Source organism: Arachis hypogaea, chromosome 6 (assembly GCF_003086295.3).
Source record: "Arachis hypogaea cultivar Tifrunner chromosome 6, arahy.Tifrunner.gnm2.J5K5, whole genome shotgun sequence".
NCBI lineage: Eukaryota > Viridiplantae > Streptophyta > Magnoliopsida > Fabales > Fabaceae > Arachis > Arachis hypogaea.
The window spans coordinates 60,877,287-60,902,529 of record NC_092041.1 but is presented as its reverse complement, the minus strand read 5'-3'; the positions used below and the strand labels follow the sequence as shown (position 1 = coordinate 60,902,529).

Here is a 25,243-nt window from a genome sequence, read left to right as displayed (position 1 = left end):
TCAGGGTTCGGTCATTTAGGGTGGGTTTGGGTGGGAAAGAGATTTTGAATTTGAAGGTTGGTGGGGTTTATGGGGAAGAGTGGATAGATGTGAGTAGTGAAGAGGTGATGGGGAAGAGTGGTTGAGGTGATTGGTGAATGATGTTTGGGGAAGAGTGTTATGAAAAGGTGTGAGAGAGAGGGAGAAGGTAGGTGGGGATCCTGTGGGGTTTACAGATCCTGAGGTGTCAAGGATTTCTCATCCCTGCACCCTGTAGGCGTGTAAAATGCCCTCTATATGTAATCCTGGCATTTAACGCCAGACTGATGCTTGTTTTTGGCGTTAAACTGCAACTCTATGCTTGTTTCTGGCGTTAAACGCCACTTTGTTGCTTGTTTCTAGCGTTGAACGCCAGCTTTCCTCAGGGTGCAATCCTGGCGTTTAAACGCCAGACTACTGCTTGTTTCTGGCGTTCAACGCCAGCTTCATGCTCTGTTCTGGCATTAAACGCCAGCCAGATGCTCTTTACTGGCGTTTAAATGCCAGTAAGCTCTTCCTCCAGGGTGTGCTATTTTTTATGCTGTTTCTGATTTTTCTTTGATTTTTGTAGTTGTTTTTGTGACTCCACATGATCATGAACCTAAGAGACATAAAAGAACAATAGAAAAAAAAAGATAAGTAAAAATTGGGTTGCCTCCCAATAAGCGCTTCTTTAATGTCAATAGCTTGACAGTGAGCTCTCATGGAGCTTCACAGATGTTCAGAGCATTATTGGGACCTCCCAACACCAAACTTAGAGTTTGACGGTGGGGGCTTTGTTTGACTCTGTATTGAGAGAAGCTTATCGTGCCTCTTTTCCATGGTTGCAGAGGAAGATCCTTGAGCTTTAAACACAAGGTAGTCCCCATTCAATTGAAGGACTAACTCTCGTCTGTCAACATCAATCACAGCTCCTGCTGTGGCTAGGAAGGGTCTTCTAAGGATGATGCATTCATCCTCATCCTTCCCAATGTCTAAGATTATGAAATCAGCAGGGATGTAAAGGCTTTTAACCATTACCAACACGTCCTCTACCAATCCATAAGCTTGTTTTATTGACTTGTCTGCCGTTTCTAATGAGATTCTTGCAGCTTGTACCTCAAAGATCCCCAGCTTCTCCATTACAGAGAGTGGCATAAGATTTATACCTGACCCCAGGTCACACAGAGCCTTCTCAAAGGTTATGGTGCCTATGGTACATGGTATTAAGAATTTACCAGGATCTTGTTTCTTTTGAGGTAAAGTTTGCTGAACCCGTGTATTTAGTTCACTAATGAGCAAGGGAGGTTCACCTTCCCAAGTCTCATTACCAAACAACTTAGCATTCGGCTTCATGATGGCTCCCAGATATTGAGCAACTTGCTCTTCAGTTACATCCTCATCCTCTTCAGAGGAAGAATAGTTCTCAAAGCTCATGAATGGCAGAAGGAAGTTTAATGGAATCTCTATGGTCTCTATATGAGCCTCAGATTCCTTTAGGTCCTCAATAGGAAACTCCTTTCTGTTTGGAGGACATCCCATGAGGTCTTCCTCATTGGGATTCACGTCCTCCCCTTCCTCTTTGGATTCGGCCATTTTGATTATATCAGTGGCCTTGCACTCTCTTTTTGAATTCTCTTCTGTATTGCTTGGGAGAGTACTAGGAGGAGTTTCAGTGATTTTCTTACTTAGCTAACCCACTTGTGCCTCCAAAGTTCTAATGGAGGACCTTATTTCATTCATGAAACTTAAAGTAGCCTTAGGTAGATCAGAGACTATATTTGCTAAGCTAGAGGGGCTCTGCTCAGAATTCTCTGTCTATTGATGAGAAGATGATGGAAAAGGCTTGCTATTACTAAACATATTCCTTCCACCATTATTAAAGCCTTTTGGGGCTTTTGATGATCCTTCCATGAGAAGTTTGGATGATTTCTCCATGAGGAATTATAGGTGTTCCCATAGGGTTCACCCATGTAATTCACCTCTGCCATTGCAGGGTTCTCAGGATCATAAGCTTCTTCTTCAGAAGATGCCTCTTTAGTACTGTTGGATGCATTTTGCAATCCATTCAGACTCTGAGAAATCATGTTGACTTGCTGAGTCAACATCTTATTCTGAGCCAATATGGCATTCAGAGCATCAATTTCAAGAACTCCCTTCCTATGAGGCATCCCATTACTTACAGGATTTCTCTCAGAGGTGTACATGAATTGGTTATTTGCAACCATGTCAATGAGTTCTTGAGCTTCTGCAGGCATTTTCTTTAGGTGAATGGATCCACCTGCAGAATGGTCTAGTGACATCTTAGAGAACTCATATAGACCATCATAGAATATATCCAAAATGGTTCACTCTGAAAGCATGTCAGAAGGACACTTTTTGGTCAACTGCTTGTATCTTTCCCAAGCTTCATAGAGGGATTCACCATCTTTTTTCTTGAAGGTCTGAACATCCACTCTAAGCTTGCTCAGCTTTTGAGGAGGAAAGAACTTGGCCAAGAAGGCCGTGACCAGCTTATCCCAAGAGTCCAGGCTATCTTTAGGTTGTGAGTCAAACCATGTTCCAGCTTTGTCTCTTACAGCAAAGGGGAAAAGCATGAGCATGTATACTTCAGGATCTATTCCATTAGTCTTAATAGTATCACAGATCTGCAAGAATTCAGTTAAAAACTGATAGGGATCTTCTGATGGAAGTCCATGGAACTTGTAGTTCTGTTGCATCAGAGCAACTAGTTGAGGCTTTAGCTCAAAATTGTTTACTCCAATGGCAGGGATTGAGATGCTTCTTCCATAAAAATTGGAAGTAGGTGTAGTATAATTGATGAGCGGATAATTTATACGCTTTTTGGCATTGTTTTTAGTATGTTTTAGTTAGTTTTTATTACATTTTTATTAGTTATTAGTTAAAATTCACTTTTCTAGACTTTACTATGAGTTTGTGTGTTTTTCTGTGATTTCAGGTATTTTTTGGCTGAAATTGAGGGACGTGAGCAAAAATCTAATTCAGAGGCTGAAAAGGACTGCAGATGCTGTTGGATTCTGACCTCCCTGCACTCAAAGTGGATTTTCTGGAGCTACAAAAACCCAATTGGCGCGCTCTTAATTGCGTTGGAAAGTAGCATTCTAGGCTTTCCAGCAATGTATAATAGTCCATACTTTGTCCGCGATTTGATGGCCCAAACAGGCGTTCCATGTCAGCTCAAAAATTCTAGCGTAAAACGCCGGAACTGGCACAAGAATGGGAGTTAAACGCCCAAACTGGCACAAAAGCTGGCGTTTAACTCCAAGAAGAGTCTCTACACGAAAATGCTTCAATGCTCAGCCCAAGCACACATCAAGTGGGCCTGGAAGTGGATTTTTATGTCATTTACTCATCTTTGTAAACCCTAAGCTACTAGTTCTCTACAAATAGGACCTTTTGCTATTGTATTTTTCATCTTTCAATCTTAGATCTTTTGATCATGTTTTTATGATTGAACCCTCTTTGGGAGGCTGGCCATTTGGCCATGCCTAGACCTTGTTCTTATGTATTTTCAACGGTGGAGTTTCTACACACCATAGATTAAAGTGTGGAGCTCTGCTGTACCTCGAGTATTAATGCAATTACTATTGTTCTTTTATTCAATTCAGCTTATTCTTGTTCTAAGATATTCATTCGTACCCAAGAACATATGTGATGATTATGTGACGCTCATCATCATTCTCACTTATGAACGCGTGCCTGACAACCACTCCCGTTCTACAAGCAAACAAGGCTTGAATGTTTATCTCTTGGATTCCTTAATCAGAAACTTCATGGTATAAGCTAGAATTGATGGCAGCAATCAAGAGAATCCGGAAGGTCTAAACCTTTTCTGTGGTATTCTGAGTAGGATTCAAGGATTGAATGACTGTGACGAGCTTCAAAGTCGCGATTGTGGGGCGTTAGTAACAGACGCAAAAGAATCACTGGATTCTATTCCGACATGATCGAGAACCGACAGCTAAATAGCCGTGCTGTGACAGAGCGCGTTGAACATTTTCACTGAGAGGACGGGACTATAGCCATTGACAACGGTGATGCCCAACATACAGCTTGCCATGGAAAGGAGTAAGAAGGATTGGATGAAGACAGTAGGAAAGCAGAGAGACAGAAGGGACAAAGCATCTCCATACGCTTATCTGAAATTCTCACCAATGAATTATATAAGTATCTCTATCTTTATTTTTTCTTTTATTCATAAATCATTCATAACCATTTGAATCTACCTGACTGAGATTTACAAGATGACTATAGCTTGCTTCATACCAACAATCTCCGTGGGATCGACCCTTACTCGCGTAAGGTTTATTACTTGGACGACCCAGTGCACTTGCTGGTTAGTTGTGCGAAGTTGTGATAAAGAATTGAGATTACAATTGAGCGTACCATGTTGATGGCGCCATTGATGATCACAATTTCGTGCACCAAGTTTTTGACGCCGTTGCCGGGGAATTAAATGTCCTAACTACAGTTTCACATTTGTTCCCTGCAATAACAGTGCCAGGTTTTGATCCGGCAACAACACCAAGTTTTTGGCGCCGTTGCCGGGGATTGTTTGAGTTTGGACAACTGACGGTTCATCTTGTTGCTTAGATTAGGTATTTTTCAGAATTTTTAAGAATGAATTCTAGTGTTTCAAGGTGATGTTCTTATCATCACCAAAGTTGATTGATCTTCATCAATTTAGCTCTTGAATGCAATGTCGTGCTGAAGCTTGGCTAGCCATGTCTAATTCCTTTAGACTGAAGCTTTAGACTAACATTGCATGATTCCTGGAATTCTTATTAAAAGTTTTGATCCTCTTTATTTTCTTTTTCCACATAATTTTCGAAAAAACCAAAAAAATTACAAAATCATAAAAACCAAAAATATTTCTTGTTTGAGTCTAGTGTCTCATTTTAAGTTTGGTGTCAATTGCATGTTTCTGTTCTTCTTACATTTATCATGTGTCTTCATTGATCTTCAAGTTGTTCTTGATGATTTACTTGCTCTGATCTTTAAATTCTCTTGTTTTGTGTGTTTTGTTGTTTCTCATATGCATTCTCAATTTCTTAGTGTCAGTAGTATACAAACTTCTAAGTTTGGTGTCTTGCATGCATTGTTTATTTGATTTTAGTTGCATTTTGATTTTTCCTCATCATTAAAAATCAAAAAAAAATTTTAATTTGTGTCTTTTCAAGTCAATAATACAGAGAATTGAAGATTCAGAACATACAGCAGAGGAATTACACAAAAAAAGCTAGGCGTTCAAAATGCCCAGTGAGGAAGGAAAACTGGCGTTTAAATGCCAGCCAGGGTGCCTGGCTGGGCGTTTAACGCCCAAAAGGGTAGCATTTTGGGCGTTAAACGCCAGAATGGATACCATTCTGGGCATTTAACGCCAGGATGGCACAAGAGGGAAGATTTTGTTTTTAATTCAAATTTTTTTAAGTTTTCATAATTTTTCAAAATCAAATCTTTTTCAAATCATATCTTTTCGATCATATATTTTCAAAATCAATTTCTTTTCATTTTTCAAAAATACTTGCTAACAATTAATGATTTGATTCAACATTTCAAGTATGTTGCCTTTTCTGTTGAGAAAGGTTTAATGTTTGAATCATATCTTTTCTTGTTAGCCAAGTCATTAATTTTAAAAATCAAATATTTTTAAAATTGTTTTTTCAATCATATCTTTTCAATCATATCTTTTTAAAACCATAACTTTTCAATCATATCTTTTTATTCACATCTTTTTCAAAATTGTTTTCAATCATATCTTTTTGATTTCTAATTTCAAAATCTTTTTCAAAAATCACTTAATTTCTTTCCCACTCTTAGTTTTCGAAAATCATCAATCAATTTTCAAAATTTCTTTTAATCAATTCACTTTAATTTTCGAAATTTTCTTCCCCTCTTCTCACATCCTTCTATTTATGGACTAACACTCCTCCTCAATGCACAATTCGAACTCTATCTCTCTTGATAAGTTCGAATTCTTCTAACTCTTCCTTCTATTTTTCTTTTCCTATGACACCTCAAAGAATCTCTATACTGTGACATAGAGGATTCCATATTTTCTTGTTCTCTTCTCTTTTATATGAGCTGGAGAAAAGACAAAAGAATTCTTGTTGAGGCTAACCCTGAACCTGAAAGGACCTTGAAGCGAAAGCCAAGAGAAGCTAGAGCATTACTCTCTATAGAGGACCTAACAGAAATCTTCAAAGAAGAAGACATTGCAGCCGAAAACAACAACAATGCCAACAATGCAAGGAAGGTGCTGGGTGACTTTACTGCACCTACTCCCGACTTCTATGGGAGAAGCATCTCAATCCATGCCATTGGAGCAAACAACTTTGAGCTTAAGCCTCAATTAGTTTCTCTAATGCAATAGAATTGCAAGTTCCATGGACTTCCATTGGAAGATCCTCATCAGTTTTTAGCTGAATTCTTGCAAATCTGTGACACTGTAAAGACCAATGGGGTTGACCCTGAGGTCTACAGACTTATGCTATTCCCTTTTGCTGTAAGAGACAGAGCTAGGATATGGTTAGAGTCACAACCCAAACTCTTGGGAAAAGCTAGTCAATGCCTTCTTCGCAAAGTTCTTTCCACCTCAAAAATTGAGTAAGCTTAGAGTGGAAGTCCAAACCTTCAGACAGAAGGAAGGAGAATCCTTCTATGAAGCTTGGGAAAGATACAAACAATTGATCAGAAAGTGTCCCTCTGACATGCTTTCTGAATGGAGCATCATAGGTATCTTCTATAATGGTCTGTGTGAACTGTCCAAGATGTCATTGGACAGCTCTGCTGGAAGATCTCTTCATCTGAAGAAGATGCCTGCAGAAGCTCAAGAACTCATTGAAATGGTTGCAAATAACCAATTCATGTACACTTCTGAAAGGAATCCTGTGAACAATGGGACGATTCAGAAGAAAGGAGTTCTTGAGATTGATACTCTGAATGCCATACTGGCTCAAAACAAAATATTGACTCAGCAAGTCAATATGATTTCTCAAAGTCTGTCTGGAATACAACCTGCACTAGGCAGTACTAAGGACGCTTCATCTGAAGAAGAAGCTTATGATCTTGAGAACCCTTCAATGGAAGAGGTGAATTACATGGGAGAACCCTATGGAAACACCTATAATCCTTCATGGAGAAATCATCCAAATCTCTCATGGAAGGATCAACAGAGACCTCAACAAGGTTTCAACAACAATAATGGTGGAAGAAACAGGTTTAGCAATGGCAAGCCTTTTCCATCATCTTCTCAGCAACAGACAGAAAATTCTAAGCAGAGCCACTCTGACTTAGCAACCATGGTCTCTGATCTAATCAAAACCACTCAAAGTTTCATGACTAAAACAAGGTCCTCCATTCGAAATTTGGAGGCACAAGTGGGTCAGCTGAGTAAGAAAGTTACTGAACTCCCTCCTAGTACTCTTCCAAGCAATACATAAGAGAATCCAAAAGGAGAGTGCAAGGCCATCAACATGGCCGAACTTGGAGAGGAGAAAGAGGGAGTGAGTGCCACTGAGGAAGGCCTCAATGGACGTCCACTGACCTCCAATGAGTTCCCTAATGAGGAACCATGGGAATCTGAGGCTCACACTGAGACCATAGAGATTCCATTGGATTTATTTCTGCCATTCATGAGCTCTGATGAGTATTCTTCCTCTGAAGAGGATGAAGATGTCACTGAAGAGCAAGTTGCTAAGTACCTTGGAGAAATCATGAAGCTAAATGACAAGTTATTTGGTAATGAGACTTGGGAGGATGAACCTCCTTTGCTCACCAAAGAACTGGATGACTTGACTAGGAAGAGATTACCTCAAAAGAGACAAGACCCTAGGAAGTTCTCAATACCTTGTACAGTAGGCACCATGACCTTCGAGAAGGCTCTGTGTGACCTAGGGTCAAGCATAAACCTTATGCCTCTCTCTGTAATGGAGAAGCTAGGGATCTTTGAGGTGCAAGCTGCAAGAATCTCACTAGAGATGGCAGACAATTCAAGAAAACAAGCTTATGGACTTGTAGAGGATGTTCTGGTAAAGATTGAAGACCATTACATCCCTGCTGATTTCATAGTCCTAGAGACTGGGAAATGCATGGATGAATCCATCATCCTTGGCAGACCCTTCCTAGCCACAGCAAAGGCTGTGATTGATGTTGACAGAGGAGAATTGATCATTCAAGTGAATGAAGAATCCCTTGTGTTTAAGGCTCAAGGATATCCCTCTGTAACCCTGGAGAGGAAGCATGAAGAGCTTCTCTCAAAACAGAGTCAAACAGAGCCCCCACAGTCAAACTCTAAGTTTGGTGTTGGGAGGCCACAACCAACTTCTAAGTTTGGTGTTGAATCCCCACATTCAAACTCTAAGTTTGGTGTTAGGAGGTTCTAACATTGCTCTGAGTATCTGTGAGGCTCCATGAGAGCCCACTGTCAAGCTACTGACATTAAAGAAGCGCTTGTTGGGAGGCAACCCAATTTTATTATATTATCTATTTTCCTTTGTTATTTTATGTTTTCTATAGGTTGATAATCATGGGAAGTCACAAAATCAATTGAAAAAGCAGAAACAGAATGAAAAACAGAAAGAAAAACAGCACACCCTGGAGGAAAATCTTGCTGGCATTTAAACGCCAGTAAGGGCAGCAAATGGGCGTTTAACGCCGAGTCTGGCACCATTCTGAGCGTTTAACGCCAAAAAAGGGCACCAAATTGGCGTTAAACGCCAGGAAAAAGCAAGAAGTTGGCGTTAAACGCCAGAAATGGGCACTGGTGGACGAAATTGTGATCAACAATAATGGCTCTGTTGGGGAATCTAAGAGATATGCGCCCGGCCTAGAGTAGAACGGAAGTGGTTGTCAGTCACGCACGTTCATAGGTGAGAATGATGATGAGTGTCACAGATCATCACATTCATCAAAGTTAAGTATAACGTATATCTTGGAATAAGGATAGAAGAGAATTGAATAGAAAGTAATAATAATTGTATTGAAACTTGAGGTACAGCAGAGCTCCACACCCTTAATCTATGGTGTGCAGAAACTCCACTGTTGAAAATACATAAGTAAAAGGTTCAGGCATGGCCGAATGGCCAGCCCCCTGAAACGTGATCAATAGCCTCCTAAGATGAAGAATAAAACAAAACTGAGACCAAACATGTCTAATACAATAGTAACTTATCCTATTTATACTAGACTAGCTACTAGGGTTTACATGAGTAAGTAATCGATGCATAAATCCACTTCCGGGGCCCACTTGGTGTATGTTTGGGCTGAGCTTGATCTATCCACGAGCTGAGGCTTCTCTTGGAGTTGAACTCCAAGTTATAACGTGTTTTGGGCGTTCAACTCCGGATCATGACGTGTTTCTGGCGTTTAACTCCAGACAGCAGCATGTACTTGGCGTTCAACGCCAAGTTACGTCGTAAATTTCCGAATAAAGTATGGACTATTATATATTGCTGGAAATCTCTGGATGTCTACTTTCCAACGCTGTTAAGCGCGCACCATTTGGAGTTCTGTAGCTCCAGAAAATCCATTTCGAGTGCAGGGAGGTCAGATTCCAACAGAATCAGCAGTCCTTTTGTCAGCCTTTTTCAGAGTTTTGCTCAAGTCCCTCAATTTTAGCCAGAAATTACCTGAAATCACAGAAAAACACACAAACTCATAGTAAAGTCCAGAAATGTGAATTTAACATAAAAACTAATGAAAACATCCCTAAAAGTAGCTTGAACTTACTAAAAACTACCTAAAAACAATGCCAAAAAGCGTATAAATTATCCGCTCATCAGGCACCAGTCCGGTGTTTAACGCCAGAATTGGCAAAAAGAGCATTTTTGCTCGCTACTTGGTGCAGGGATGAATTTTCCTTGACACCTCAGGATCTGTGGACCCCACAAGATCCCCACCTACCCCACCACTCTCTCTCTTCTTCACCCATTCACCAATCACCTCAATACCTCTTCCCCAAAACCCCTCACCTATCAAATCCCACTATTCTTTTCACCACTCAAATCCATCCTTCATAAAACCCCACCTACCTCACCATCCAAATTCAAACCACTTTCCCTCCCAAACCCACCCATAATGGCCGAACCATACACCCCTTCTCGACTCCTATATAAACCCATCTTCACTCCTTCATTTTCACACAACCTAAACACCACTTCTCCCCCTTGGCCAAACCACAAAGCCACCTCCATCTCCTCTATTTCTTCCTCTTCTACTCTCTTCTTTCTTCTTTTGCTCGAGGATGAGCAAAACTTCTAAGTTTGGTGTGGTAAAAGCATTGCTTTTTGTTTTTCCATAACCATTTATGGCATCTAAGGCCGGAGAAACCTCTAGAAAGAGGAAAGGGAAGGCAAAAGCCTCCTCCTCCGAGTCATGGGAGATGGAGAGATTCATCTCAAGGGTGCATCAAGACCACTTCTATGAAGTTGTGGCCATGAAGAAGGTGATCCCCGAGGTCCCTTTCAAACTCATAAAGAGTGAATATCCGGAGATCCGACGTGAGATCCGAAGAAGAGGTTGGGAAGTTCTTACCAACCCCATTCCACAATTCGGGATCTTAATGGTTCAAGAGTTCTATGCCAATACATGGATCACCAAGAACCATGATCAAAGTGTGAACCCAGACCCAAAGAATTGGCTTACAATGGTTTGGGGGAAATTCTTGGATTTTAGTCCGAAAAATGTAAGGTTGGCATTCAACTTGCCTATGATGCAAGGAGATGAACACCCTTACACTAGAAGGGTCAACTTTGGTCAAAGGTTGGACCAAGTCCTCATAGACATTTGTGAAGAGGGCGCTCAATGGAAGAGAGATTCAAGAGGGAAGCCGGTTCAACTGAGAAGGCATGACCTCAAGCCCGTGGCTAGGGGATGGTTGGAGTTTATCCAACGCTCAATCATTCCCACTAGCAACCGGTCCGAAGTTACTATATACCGGGCTATCATGATTCATAGCATCATGATTGGAGAGGAAGTAGAAGTTCATGAGGTTATATCCCAAGAACTTTATAAGGTGGCGGACAAGTCCTCTAACTTGGCAAGGTTAGCCTTCCCTCATCTCATTTGTCACCTGTTTTATTCAGTTAGAGTTGACATAGAAGGAGACACCCTCATTGATGAGGACAAGCCCATCACTAAGAAAAGGACGGAGCAAACAAGAGACCCCACTCATCATGAAATTCCTGAGATGCCTCAAGGGATGCACTTTCCTCCTCAAAACTATTGGGAGCAAATCAACAACTCCCTAGGAGAATTGAGTTCCAACATGGGACAACTAAGGGTGGAGCACCAAGAACATTCCATCCTCCTCCATGAGATTAGAGAAGACCAAAGAGTCATGAGAGAAGAGCAACAAAGGCAAGGAAGAGACATTGAGGAGCTCAAGCACTCCATAAAATCTTCAAGAGGAAGAACAAGCCGCCATCACTAAGGTGGACCCGTTCTTTAATTCCCTTGTTCTTTATTTTTTTGTTTTTCGAAATTTTCATGCTTATGATTATCCATGTTTGTGTCTTATGATCATTAGTGTCTTAGTGTCTATGCCTTAAAGCTATGAATGTCCTATGAATCCATCACCTTTCTTAAATAAAAAATGTTCTTAATTGAAAAAGAAAAGAATTGCATGAATTTCAGATTTTATAAGAGATTAATTATTTTGGTGTGGTGGCAATACTTTTGACTTCTGAATGTATGCTTGAGCAGTGTATATGTCTTTTGAATTTGTTATTCATGAATGTTGGCTCTTGAAAGAATGATGAAAAAGGAGACATGTTACTGAGGATCTGAAAAATCATAAAAATGATTCTTGAAACAAGAAAAAGCAGCGAATTAAAAAAAACGAGAAAAAAGAAAGAAAGAGAGGAAAAAATAATAAAGTCAAGATCCAAGGAAAAAAGAGTGTGCTTAGGAACCCTGGACACCTCTAATTGGGGACTCTAGCAAAGCTGAGTCACAATCTGAAAAGGTTCACCCAGTTATGTGTCTTTGGGCCACGGCCAAGACTCATAAAGTAGCTATGTTCAAGAATCATCATACTTAACTAGGAGAATCAATAACACTATCTGGATTCTGAGTTCCTATAGAAGCCCATCACTCTGAATTTCAAAGGATAGAGTGAGATGCCAAAACTGTTCAGAGGCAAAAAGCTAAAAACCCAGCTCATCTAATTAATACTGATCTTCATAGATGTTTTTGGAATTCATTGCATATTCTCTTCTTTTTTATCTTATTTGATTTCCAGTTTCTTGGGGACAAGCAACAATTTAAGTTTGGTGTTGTGATGAGTGAATAATTTATACGCTTTTTGGCATTGTTTTTAGTATGTTTTAGTTAGTTTTTATTATATTTTTATTATTTTTTAGTTAAAATTCACTTTTCTGGACTTTACTATGAGTTTGTGTGTTTTTCTGTGATTTCAGGTATTTTCTGGCTGAAATTGAGGGACCTGAGCAAAAATCTGATTCAGAGGCTGAAAAGGACTGCAGATGCTGTTGGATTCTGACCTCCCAGCACTCGAAGTGGATTTTCTGGAGCTACAGAAACCCAATTGGCGCGCTCTTAATTGAGTTGGAAATTAGACATCCTGGGCTTTCCAGAAATGTATAATAGTCCATACTTTACCCGCGATTTGATGGCCAAAACAGGCGTTCCAATTCAGCTCAAGAATTTTGGCGTAAAATGCCGGAATTGGCACAAGAATGGGAGTTAAACGCCCAAACTGGCACAAAAGCTGGCGTTTAACTCCAAGAAGAGTCTCTACACGAAAATGCTTCAATGCTCAGCCCAAGCACACACCAAGTGGGTCCAGAAGTGGATTTTTATGTCATTTACTCATCTTTGTAAACCCTAAGCTACTAGTTCTCTACAAATAGGACCTTTTGCTATTGTATTTTTCATCTTTCAATCTTAGATATTTTGATCATGTTTTTATGATTGAACCCTCTTTGGGAGGCTGGCCATTCGGCCATGCCTAGACCTTGTTCTTATGTATTTTCAACGATGGAGTTTCTAAACACCATAGATTAAGGTGTGGAGCTCTGCTGTACCTCGAGTATTAATGCAATTACTATTGTTATTCTATTCAATTCAGCTTATTCTTGTTCTAAGATATTCATTCGTACCCAAGAACATGATGAATATGATGATTATGTGACGCTCATCATCATTCTCACTTATGAACGTGTGCCTGACAACCACTCCCGTTCTACAAGCGAACAAGGCTTGAATGTTTATCTTTTGGATTCCTTAATCAGAATCTTTGTGGTATAAGCTAGAATTGACGGTGGCATTCAAGAGAATCCGGAAGGTCTAAATCTTGTCTGTGGTATTCTGAGTAGGATTCAAGGATTGAATGACTGTTACGAGCTTCAAACTTGCGATTGTGGGGCGTTAATGACAGACGCAAAAGAATCATTGGATTCTATTCCGACATGATCGAGAACCGACAACTGAATAGCTGTGCTGTGACAGAGCGCGTTGAACATTTTCACTGAGAGGACGGGACTGTAGCCATTGACAACGGTGATGCCCAACATACAGCTTGCCATGGAAAGGAGTAAGAAGGATTGGATGAAGACAGTAGGAAAGCAGAGAGACGGAAGGGACAAAGCATCTCCATACGCTTATCTAAAATTCTCACCAATGAATTACATAAGTATCTCTATCTTTATTTTATCTTTTATTCATAAATCATTCATAACCATTTGAATCTGCCTGACTGAGATTTACAAGATGACCATAGCTTGCTTCATACCAACAATCTCCATGGGATCGACTCTTACTCGCGTAAGGTTTATTACTTGGACGACCCAGTGCACTTGCTGGTTAGTTGTGCAAAGTTGTGATAAAGAATTGGGATTGCAATTGAGCGACCATGTTGATGGCGCCATTGATGATCACAATTTCGTGCACCAATAATCACCAAGCATCCTCCTTGCATTGTTGTTGGGTTCGGCCATGTCTCTTTCTTTTTCGAGATTCTCTGTAAAGTTTTCTCTAAATTGTTGTGCTTTAACTTCTCTTAGTTTCTTCTTCAGAGTCCTTTCAGGCTCAGGATCTACTTCAACAAGATGTCCTTGTCCTTGCTCCTGCTCATATGAAAAAGAAGAGAACAAAAAAGGAAGAGGAATCCTCTATGTCACAGTATAGAGATTCCTTTATGTGAGTAGAAGATGAAAATAATAGAAAAAGAATGAGAAAAATTCAAACACAGAGGAGAAGAGAGGGTTCGAATTTTTTAAGATGAAGAGACGAGTGTTAGTAATTGAATAAATAAATAGAAGAAGATGAGAGAGAAAGAAATTCGAAAATTGTTTTTGAAAAATAGTTAGTGATTTTCGAAAATTGAGATAAGAAATACAATTAAAATTAAAATTTGAAACAATTAGTTAATTAAAAGAATTTTGAAAAAGAGTGAGGAATTTTCGAAAATTAGAGAGAGAAAAGTAGTTAGGTGGTTTTAAAAAGATAAGAAATAAACAAAAAGTCAATTAGTTAGTTGAAAAAGATTTGAAAATCAATTTTGAAAAGATAGGAAGTTAGAAAAGATTTTTGAAATCAATTTTGAAAAAAGATATGATTTGAAAAAGATATGATTGAGATTTGTTTTGAAAAAGGTTTGATTTTTAAAATTAAAATTGATTACTTGACTAACAAGAAACTAAAAGATATGATTCTAGAAGAAAGTAACAAACTTCAAATTTTTGAATTAATCACATTAATTGTTAGTGAAGATTTCGAAAATTATGAAATAAAATTAAGAAAAATATTTTGAAAATCAATTTTTAAAATTTTTGAAAATACAAAAGAAAAATAAAAAAGATTTGGTTTTTGAAAAAGTTTTGAAAAGATAAGATTTTTAAAATTGAAATCTTGACTTGACTAATAAGAAACAACTAATTTTAAAATTTTTTGACTAAGTCAATCCAAAGATTTCGAATTTGAGTAAAATAAGGAAAATATATTTTTTTTTTATTTTTGAATTTTTTATGAGGAGAGAGAAAAACACAAATATGACCCAAAACATGAAAATTTTGGATCAAAACCAATGATGCATGCAAGAACACTATGAATGTCAAGATGAACACCAAGAACACTTTGAAGATCAATATGAACATCAAACTTATTTTTGAAAAATTTTCAAGAAAAGAAAAACATGCAAGACACCAAACTTAGAAATTTTTCATGTTTAGATACTATGAATGCAAAAATGCATATGAAAAATAACAAAAGACACAAAACAAGAAAATATGAAGATCAAACAAGAAGACTTGTCAAGAACAACTTGAAGATCATGAAGAACACCATGCATGAATTTTTTGAAAAAAATGCAAAAATTTTAAAAACATGCAATTAACACCAAACTTAAAAATTGATACTAAACTTAAACAAAAAACACAAAATATTTTTTTTATTTTTATGACTTTATATTTTTTTTTGGATTTTTCGAAAGTTATTTTTTTTTGAAAAACAAAAACAAAGAAAAAAATTTTTGAAAGATTTTTGAAAACTTTTTGAAAAGAAAATTACCTAATCTGAGCAACAAGATGAACCGTCAGTTGTTCAAACTCAAACAATCCCTGGCAACGGTGCCAAAAACTTGGTGCACGAAATTGTGATCATCAACAATGGTGCCAAAGACTTGGAGCTCTCAAACGTGAATCACACTTTGTCACAACTTCGCACAACTAACCAGCAAGTGCACTGGGTTGTCCAAGTAATAAACGTTACGTGAGTAAGGGTCGATCCCACGGAGATTGTTGGTATGAAGCAAGCTATGGTCATCTTGTAAATATCAGTTAGGCAGATACAAATGGTTATAATGGTTTTCGAATATAAGGATAAATAAATAGAAAATAAAGATAGAGACACTTACGTAAATCATTGGTGGAAATTTCAGATAAGTGTATGGAGATGCTTTGTCCCTTCTGAATCTCTGCTTTCCTGCTGCCTTCCTCCAATCATTATTACTCTTTCTATGGCAAGCTGTATGTAGGGCGTCACCGTTGTCAATGACTACTTTTGATCCTCTCAGTGAAAATGGTCCAAATGCTCTGTCACAGCACGGCTAATCATTTGTCGGTTCTCGATCATTTTGGAATAGAATCCAGTGATTCTTTTGCGTCTGTCACTACGCCCAACACTCGCGAGTTTGAAGCTCGTCACAGTCATCCCATCTCAGATCCTACTCAGAATACCACAGACAAGATTTAGACTTTCCGGATCTTAGGAATGGCTGCCAATAATTCTAGCTTATACCACGAAGACTCTGATCTTTCGGAATGGAGGCTAAGAGACACGCACTCGATCTAAGGTAGAACGGGAGTGGTTGTCAAGCACGCGTTCATAGGTGAGAATGATGATGAGCATCACGGATCATCGCATTCATCATGTTGAAGTGCAGCGAATATCTTAGAATAAGAATAAGCTGAATTGAATAGAAGAATAATAGTAATTGCATTAATACTCGAGGAACAGCAGAGCTCCACACCTTAATCTATGGTGTGTAGAAACCCCACCATTGAAAATACAGAAGTGATGGTCTAGGCATGGCCGTGAGGCCAGCCCCCAAGGTCTAAGAACTAAACGTCCAAATATCTAGTCAAAAACTCCGATGAAAATACAATAGTAAAAAGTCCCATTTATACTAGACTAGCTACAAGGGTTACAGAAATAAGTCTAAGTGTAGAAATCCACTTCCGGGGCCCACTTTGGTGTGTGCTTGGGCTGAGTTTGAGCTTTACACGTGCAGAGGCTTCTCTTGGAGTTAAACAACAAGTTGTAACGTGTTTTTGGCGTTTAACTCTGGTTTGTGACGTGTTTCTGGCATTTTACTCCATAATGCAGCATGGAACTGGCGTTGAACGCCAATTTGCATCATCTAAACTCGAATAAAGTATAGACTATTATATATTTAAGGAAAGCCCTGGATGTCTACTTTCCAACGCAATTGAGAGCGCACCATTTGAAGTTCTGTAGCTCCCGAAAATCTATTTCGAGTGTAGGGAGGTCAAAATCCAACAACATCAGCAGTCTTTTTTCAGCCTGAATCAGATTTTTGCTCAGGTCCCTCAATTTCAGCCAGAAAATATCTGAAATTACAGAAAAACACACAAACTCATAGTAAAGTCCAGAAATATGAATTTTGCATAAAAACTAATAAAAACATCCCTAAAAGTAGCTAGATCCTACAAAAAACTACCTAAAAACAATGCCAAAAAGCGTATAAATTATCCGCTCATCATGGCGCAGCCGGAAGCATGACACTTTGATAGTTAGGGGGTTACATACGCTCTGATGATCCGAAGGGATGCGAGCGGGATCTATTGCCACCGACCTCACATCTAAGCGCAAGCGGGACAAACCACCGCCCTTACGCCGCCGCTGCTACCTCGACAGGCGGGATCCAACCTCGGCCCCTGCTGGGCCCATAGCCTTACATAATCTCAATATAAAACAATAGTCCAGTAGTTTTTCAGAAAAAAATCATTTATCAACACGTCAATCAGGTTCAATATCTTACTTCAAAGGCATTCTTGGCTCATTTACTTTTAAATATCAACCGTATTCAATTCAAGAATCACTTTTCAAAACGGAGCCACTTTCCACGTTTTTTCAACACTTCCAAACAATCACAAAACCATGCCAAATTTAAAATCTCTTTGAAAGACTCAAAATCATTCAGTTCTAAATCAAGATTTGGTCGTAAAATTCCTTAGCAGAGTCTCAAGACTTTAGGAGAGAATAACCTAACTCATTTCTTAAATTCCATGAAAACCTCCGAAACTTTAACTTCTTGGATTGAATAAATAGAATAGAGTTTAAACCAAAACCAAATCGTGTTTCCAATTATTCCGAACCAATTTCAAAACCAACCATACCTAAGCCAAAACCAAATAATTTTTAAACCGAAAACCAATTTCAGTTTCATTCTTAAATATGTTTCCAAAAGCTCGGGAATTGTATCAGTTTTACTAAGTCAAAGTTCCTAAAATACTTCAAACTTTTCTTAAAATGTCGTAAAGTGAAATTAGTTAATCAAAAATCCAAGTTCCTTTTAAATCCATTAAAACTCCTTCAAATTTGCTTATTTAGTCAACTTCCAAAACATAAGTCAACTTCCATTAAATCCAAGTTCCTTTATTTTGATCTTTAGATTGACTTTAAAACCTAATTCTTTTTCTAAAATATTTTACATTCAAAATATAACAATTTCCTTAATAAAAGATTTCAAACCTATTTCATATATCCGTAATTCAATTCAAGGCATAATTCATTCATTTTAAAACTTCGTTTTAAATAAAGTCTCAGATTTCATAAAAATTTCGGTAGCATCTCCCCTAAAACTTGGACTTTGCCACCCTTTCTGGGTCCCAACAAAACCAATCATCAACTCTTTCCAACAGGTTCAAGACCAAATCAGTTTCCAATAAAACAAAAACTTAGCTTTCAGATTATTAAAAAGCATTCAAATCAACCAATCCAAAAATCTCCAATTTACCAAAATCAGACATTGTTTCAATCAAGCAGGCCACCATATTCATTCAAGATAAAATCAGACAATCCATAAGACTTGTATAACCACCAAAAGTGCATTTCGCACAGCATAACTATTTATAACAATTTCCAATTTAAATAAACCAGTTTGTATAAAAAGCCCCTACTTCAGCTCGTCGAAACCATAACCCAAACGCGTCATACGAAAGCCTTTCGTCTCGGACCGAAACCAACAACCAAAATCCCAGCTCCGCTTGTTTTTCTCAATAGCAGAAATAGCCTCAACACCACATATAAGTTCGGATACTAATTCCTAATACATCAATATCGCAAAAAATCTCAAAAATCATAACAAAAAGCTAATGGCGAGGGGTTCCGAGATAGAGACACTTACTGAAATAGCAAAGCGAAGCAGCCACAACTCTAACTCGACCCGGCAACAGCTCCGTCTACAATCTTTGAGCGACGGCAGTGGCCCGAATCTCTGACGACAACAACTGTAATGTCTATGTAGTGACAAACAGGTTCCAAGAATTCAAAAGAATTGTAAACTAGAAGCAAGTACGCCCTTACCGGCAGTGGAGCCCGGCAACAGAAACTTGGCGGCGCGACCCACCATGATGGCAACAACTGGGCAGTGATAGAGCTTTGGTGAAGCTCCTTGATGGAGGCAGCAGCGACGTATCTCGGTGGCCGAGCACGGCGGCGTGATTAGTTTCTCCTTCGACAGCGGCCTCTTCCCGATTCTCTCTCTCTCCTCATGGATCTACTCAATGATGACAGACCCAGAGGTGGCGGCGGAGACACACGCAGCAGTGGTCCGCGAGGGTGACGACGGCGGTGCCCCTGCACACTGACGTTGGAGGCTTCAAGGACGGTGACCCACGGCCTCCTCTCCTTCATGTCTTGCTCCCACTCGCACGACTTTGGCGACGGCACAAACACGAGGCACAGGAACGGTGGCTGAGGTGCAACGGTGGTCTTGAAAAGTGTGGCGGCAACGAGTTTGAAAAGTGTGCTCTCTCTCTCTGGGTTTCGGTCCCCCTCCGTTGCTCTCTCCCTCAACCCCTCTCTCTCTGTGTCTCAGCCTTGACACGGTGGAGGCAGTAGTGGCTCCTCGCCGGCACCATTCTTCCCATCTCCCCTCTACTTCTTCCCGTTTCATCCTAGCCCCTTTCTTTCTTTTGTTTTCTTTTGTTTGCAACTGCTGCTGATGTTGTTAGGGTGCTGGTGTGGGTGTAGGGAACCGGGTCATTGGGTTAGGGTTTCAGGGTTAGGGTTTTATTTTCAAAAATTAGGGTTAGGGGCTGATGAGCGGATTATTTATACGCTTTTTGGCATTATTTTTAGATAATTTTTAGTATGATTTAGTTAGTTTTTAGTATATTTTTATTAGTTTTTAAGAAAAATTCACATTTCTAGACTTTACTATGAGCTTTTGTGTTTTTCTATGATTTCAGGTATTTTCTGGTTGAAATTAAGGGACCTGAGCAAAAATCTGATTCAGAGGCTGACAAAGGACTGCTGATGTTGTTGGATTCTGACCTCCCTGCACTCGAAATAGAATTTTTGGAGCTATAGGAGTCTAAATGGTGCGCTCTAAACTGCATTGGAAAGTAGACATCCAGGGATTTCCACCAATATATAATAGTCCATACTTTGCCCTAGTTTAGACAACGCAAACTGGCATTTAACGCCAGCTTTCTGCCCTATTCTGACATTAAACGCCAGAAACAAGTTGCAAAGCAGAGTTAAACACCAGAAAAAAGTTACAAATTGGCGTTCAACTCCAAGGAAGACCTCTACACGTGAAAGCTTTATCAGCCCAAGCACACACCAAGTGGGCCCGGAAGTGGATTTCTGCATCATTTACTCATTTCTGTAACCCTAGTAACTAGTTTAGTATAAATAGAACTTTTTACTATTGTATTAGACATCTTTGGATTATCTTTTAATCATTTGATCACGTTTAAGAGGCTGGCCTCTCGGCCATGCCTGGACCTTATTCTTATGTATTTTCAACGGTGGAGTTTCTACACACTATAGATTAAGGTGTGAAGTTCTGCTGTTCCTTGAGTATTAATGCAAAGTACTACTGTTTTCTATTCAATTCATGCTTATTCTTATTCTAAGATATTCATTAGCACACAGAAACATGATGAATGTGATGATTATGTGACACTCATCACTATCCTCACTCATGAACGCGTGATTGACAACCACTTCCATGCATTTGATTGACAACCACTTCCATGAAAACAAGCTTGAATGTGTATCTCTTAGATTCCTGGTCCATGCATTTGATTGCCTCTCCTGATAATAGAGCCTTCAATTCCTTGAGATCAGAGTCTTCGTGGTATAAGCTAGAATCAATTGGCAGCATTCTTGAGATCCAAAAAGTCTAAACCTTGTCTATGGTATTCTGAGTAGGATCTGGGATGGGATGACGGTGACGAGCTTCAAACTCATGACTGTAGGGCGTGGTGACAGACGCAAAAGGATAGTAAATCCTATTCCTACACGATCGAGAATCTTTTTCACTGAGAGGATGGACGGTAGCCAATGACAACGGTGATCCCCCTACATACAGCTTGCCATGGAAAAGAGTATGAAGGATTGGACGAAGGTAGTAGGAAAGCAGAGATTCAGAAGGAATGAGGCATCTCCATACGCTTATATGAAATTCCAACCAATGAATTGCATAAGTATCTCTATCTTTATTTTATGTTTATTTATCATTTAATTATTAAAACTCCATAACCATTTGAATCCGCCTGACTGATATTTACAAGGTGACCATAGCTTTCTTCAAGCCGACAATCTCCATGGGATCGACCCTTACTCACGTAAGGTTTATTACTTGGATGACCCAGTGCACTTGCTGGTTAGTTGTGCGAAGTTGTGAAAAAGAGTTGAGATTACAATTGTGCGTACCAAGTTGTTGGTGCCATTGAGATCACAATTTTGTGAACCATATTTTTGGCGCCGTTGCTAGGGATTGTTCGAGTTTGGACAACTGACGGTTCATCTTGTTACTTACAATTTCTTGTTTTATTTTCAAAAAGTTTTCAAAAATTTTTTCAAAATTTTTTTCTTTGTTTTTGTTTTTCCACAAAAATTTTTGAAAAATAAAAAAATTAAAAAATCATAAAATCAAAAATATTTTTGTGTTTCTTGTTTGAGTCTTGAGTCAAATTTTAAGTTTGGTGTCAATAGCATGTTTTTAAAATTTGTACATTTTTCGAAAACTCATGCATGTGTTCTTTATGATCTTCAAGTTGTTCTTGGTAAGTCTTCTTGTTTGATCTTTCATTTTTATTGTTTTGTGTCTTTTCTTGTTTCTCATATGCATTCTTGAATTCTTAGAATCTAAACATTAAAACTTTCTAAGTTTGGTGTATTGCATGTTTTTCTTTTCTTGAAAATTTTTCAAAAATAAATCTTGATGTTCATGTTGATCTTCAAAGTGTTCTTGGTGTTCATCTTGACATTCATAGTGTTCTTGCATGCATCATTAGTTTTGATCCAAAATTTTCATATTTTGGGTCATATTTGTGTTTTTCTCTCTCCTCATTAAAAATTCAAAAATAAAAAATATATTTCCCTTATTTATCCCATAAATTTTTGAAATCTTTGGGTTGACTTAGTCAAAAAATTTTAAAATAAGTTGTTTCTTGTTAGTCAAGTCAAGATTTCATTTTTAAAAATCTTATCTTTTCAAATCTTGTTCAAAAATCAAATCTTTTTCTTTTTTTTCTTAATATCTTCGAAAATTTTAAAAGTTGTTTTTCAAAATTTTTTTCTTAATTTTATTTCATAATTTTCGAAAACTTTACTAACAATTAATGAGATTCATTTAAAAATTTGAAGTTTGTTACTTTCTTGTTAAGAAAGGTTCAATCTTTAAATTCTAGAATCATATCTTTTAGTTTCTTGTTAGTCAAGTAATCAATTTTAATTTTAAAAATAAAATCTTTTTCAAAATAAATTTCAATCATATCTTTTTCAACCATATCTTTTCAATCATATCTTTTTCAAAATCAATTTCAAAATCTTTTCTAACTTCTTTTCTTTTCAAAATTGATTTTCAAATCTTTTTCAACTAACTAATTGACTTTTTGTTTGTTTCTTATCTTTTTCAAAACCACCTAACTACTTTTGTCTCTCTAATTTTCGAAAATTACCTTCCTCTTTTTCAAAATTCTTTTATTTAACTAATTATTTTGAATTTTAATTTTATTCCTTTTTATAAATCCAAATTTTAACTTTAATTTAAAATAAAAACATAAATATTTTTCTTTTATTTTTGTTAATTTTTTTAAATTCTCTCCCTCTCATCTCTTTCTATTTATTTTATTTATTTACTAACACTTTTCTTCATCTCAAAATTTGAACCCTCTCTTCTCTTCCGTGTTCGAATTTTTCTCCTCTTCTTCTATTCTTTTCTTCTTCTACTCACATAAAGAAATCTCTATACTGTGACATAGAGGATTCCTCTTCTTTTCTGTTCTCTTCTTTTTCATATGAGCAGGAGTAAGGATAAAGACATTCTTGTTGAAGCAGATCCTAAACCTGAAAGGACTCTGAAGAAGAAGCTAAGAGAAGCTAAAGCACAACAATCCAGAGAAAACGTTACAGAAAATCTCAAAAAAATAAAGAGACATGGCCGAACCCAACAACAATGCAAGGAAGATGCTTGGTGACTTACTGCACCAAATTCCAACTTCCATGGAAGAAGCATCTCAATCCCTGCCATTGGAGCAAACAATTTTGAGTTAAAGCCTCAACTAGTTTCTCTAATGCAACAGAATTGCAAGTTTCATGGACTTCCATCAGAAGATCCTTTTCAGTTCTTAATTGAATTCTTCCGGATCTGTGATACTATTAAGACCAATGAGGTTGATTCCAAGGTCTACAGGCTTATGCTTTTCCCTTTTGTTGTAAGAGAAAAAGCTAGAGTATGGTTGGACTCTCAACCTAAAGATAGCCTGAACTCTTGGGATAAGCTGGTCACAGATTTCTTAGCCAAGTTTTTTCCTCCTCAAAAGCTGAGTAAGCTTAGAGAGGATGTTCAAAACTTCAGACAAAAAGAAGGTGAATCCCTCTATGAAGCTTTGGAAAGATATAAGCAACTGACCAAAAAGTGTCCTTCTGACATGCTTTCAGAATGGACTGATGGTTTCAGTGGCTAAGAGAAGGGGGGATTGAATCTTAGCCCCCTTTTTAAATGCTAACACTTGCTAAACTTCAGAGAAGACTTTTCTGTTTTTGCTCGTCACTTGACACGAGCAACTTTGTTTTATCTCGTCCCTTGCCATGAGACTTTTTGTTTTGTCTCGTCACTTGGCACGAGATAATTCTGGCTTTTGCTCCTGTGTGGTAGAAAACAGAAATGGAGTAGAAAGAGAAGAAGATTGCACCCAGATATATCCTGGTTCGGCTGCTAAGTGCAGTGTAGCCTACATCCAGTCTCCATCACAAACATGATGGAATTTCACTATAATCAATCAGATTACAACTTGTAAAGTGCTAACCCAACTTACAAGGGGATTCCCACAGAATCATGATAAACAACATAGATGAACAAAGGAACTCTAAGACATCTATGGCTTTTCTTTTAATTTTGCACTCTCTGCCTTTTTCCGCTCTATGGCTTTTTCATACAAACCTCACTTGTTTGCCTTTTTCCATGAGACTCAAGACATGACAAAATTAAACAGAAAAATTACAAAACAGAATACATTGAAGGAGAAGAGAAATCTGTTAGCTCAGGTAGCTCTGAGAACTCTGTGCCTTGCACTTTCAAACTTTCTCTTTGCTTCAAACAGTGGTTGTTCCCCCTTTTTAAAGAAAAAGGAAACCCTCTACACTTGAAGCCAAAACTGAACCAACTTTCTTCCTCCTTCAACAAACCGGTTCGGCCACACAAAGAGAGAAGAGATAACCATGCATTAACCAACATGCAATTACCTCTAGTCCTTTCTTGATCATCACCCTTCATCAATCCGGGCTCTCCATCCTTGGCTTCCTCTCCAAGATGGATTTCTGGCCCTTGATGCCTCATGATGATGATGACTTCATCTGCTTCAAACTCTGCCTTCAACCATCACTTCGCCACTCTAGCTACTCCCTGTGGTGGTTGGTCAGAATCGAAGACAAGCCATGCTTCAAGAATCTCCCTCTTGGCCGAATCTTCTTCTTCCATTTTGAGCATGAAAGGCTCAAGATTACCTCACCAAATCTAACCACATTTGGTAGTAATCTCAGCCACAGCTCATTTTTCTTTTGGTATGTTTTCTTGCCATCATTAGCTTGATGGTCTTGATGCATGTAACTCTTTCTTTTTCTTCGTTGAAGAGCTCGGCGTCCATTATTTCCTGGACAAGGACCGAATAGAGAAGAAGAAAGAGATGAGAGAGAATGAAAAGAATCTGAATAAAAGCAAAGCGAAGTGGTTAAGCAAATTAATTTGAATAGCTTGCTTTTACTCCCCTAACATAGAGTGGCGTGTGAGTCATAATAACCATCAATCACTTCAGCTGAATTTTTCTCTCTCATGTTCCCCATGCATTAATTAACAATGTAATAGATTTTGAAATCCATCACATGGTTAATACTTGGTTCCGTTGGAAGCATTTGGCTTTCATTTCTCTTTGGTTTCGGACCAAGATTGGAAGCATTCATCACTTGTGTGACTTGGGCTTGTAGTGTTGAAATTAAAGCTGGCCCA

General features: G+C 38.3%; 1 non-coding gene across 1 annotated transcript; it reads right to left on the bottom strand.

Moving 5' to 3' along the window:
• Positions 1 to 23,567: 23,567 nt before the first annotated feature.
• On the bottom strand, positions 23,568 to 23,675 carry LOC112700408 (small nucleolar RNA R71). The gene has a single exon (XR_003153315.1). It is a non-coding gene; the product is annotated as a small nucleolar RNA R71 (small nucleolar RNA).
• Positions 23,676 to 25,243: the final 1,568 nt, after the last annotated feature.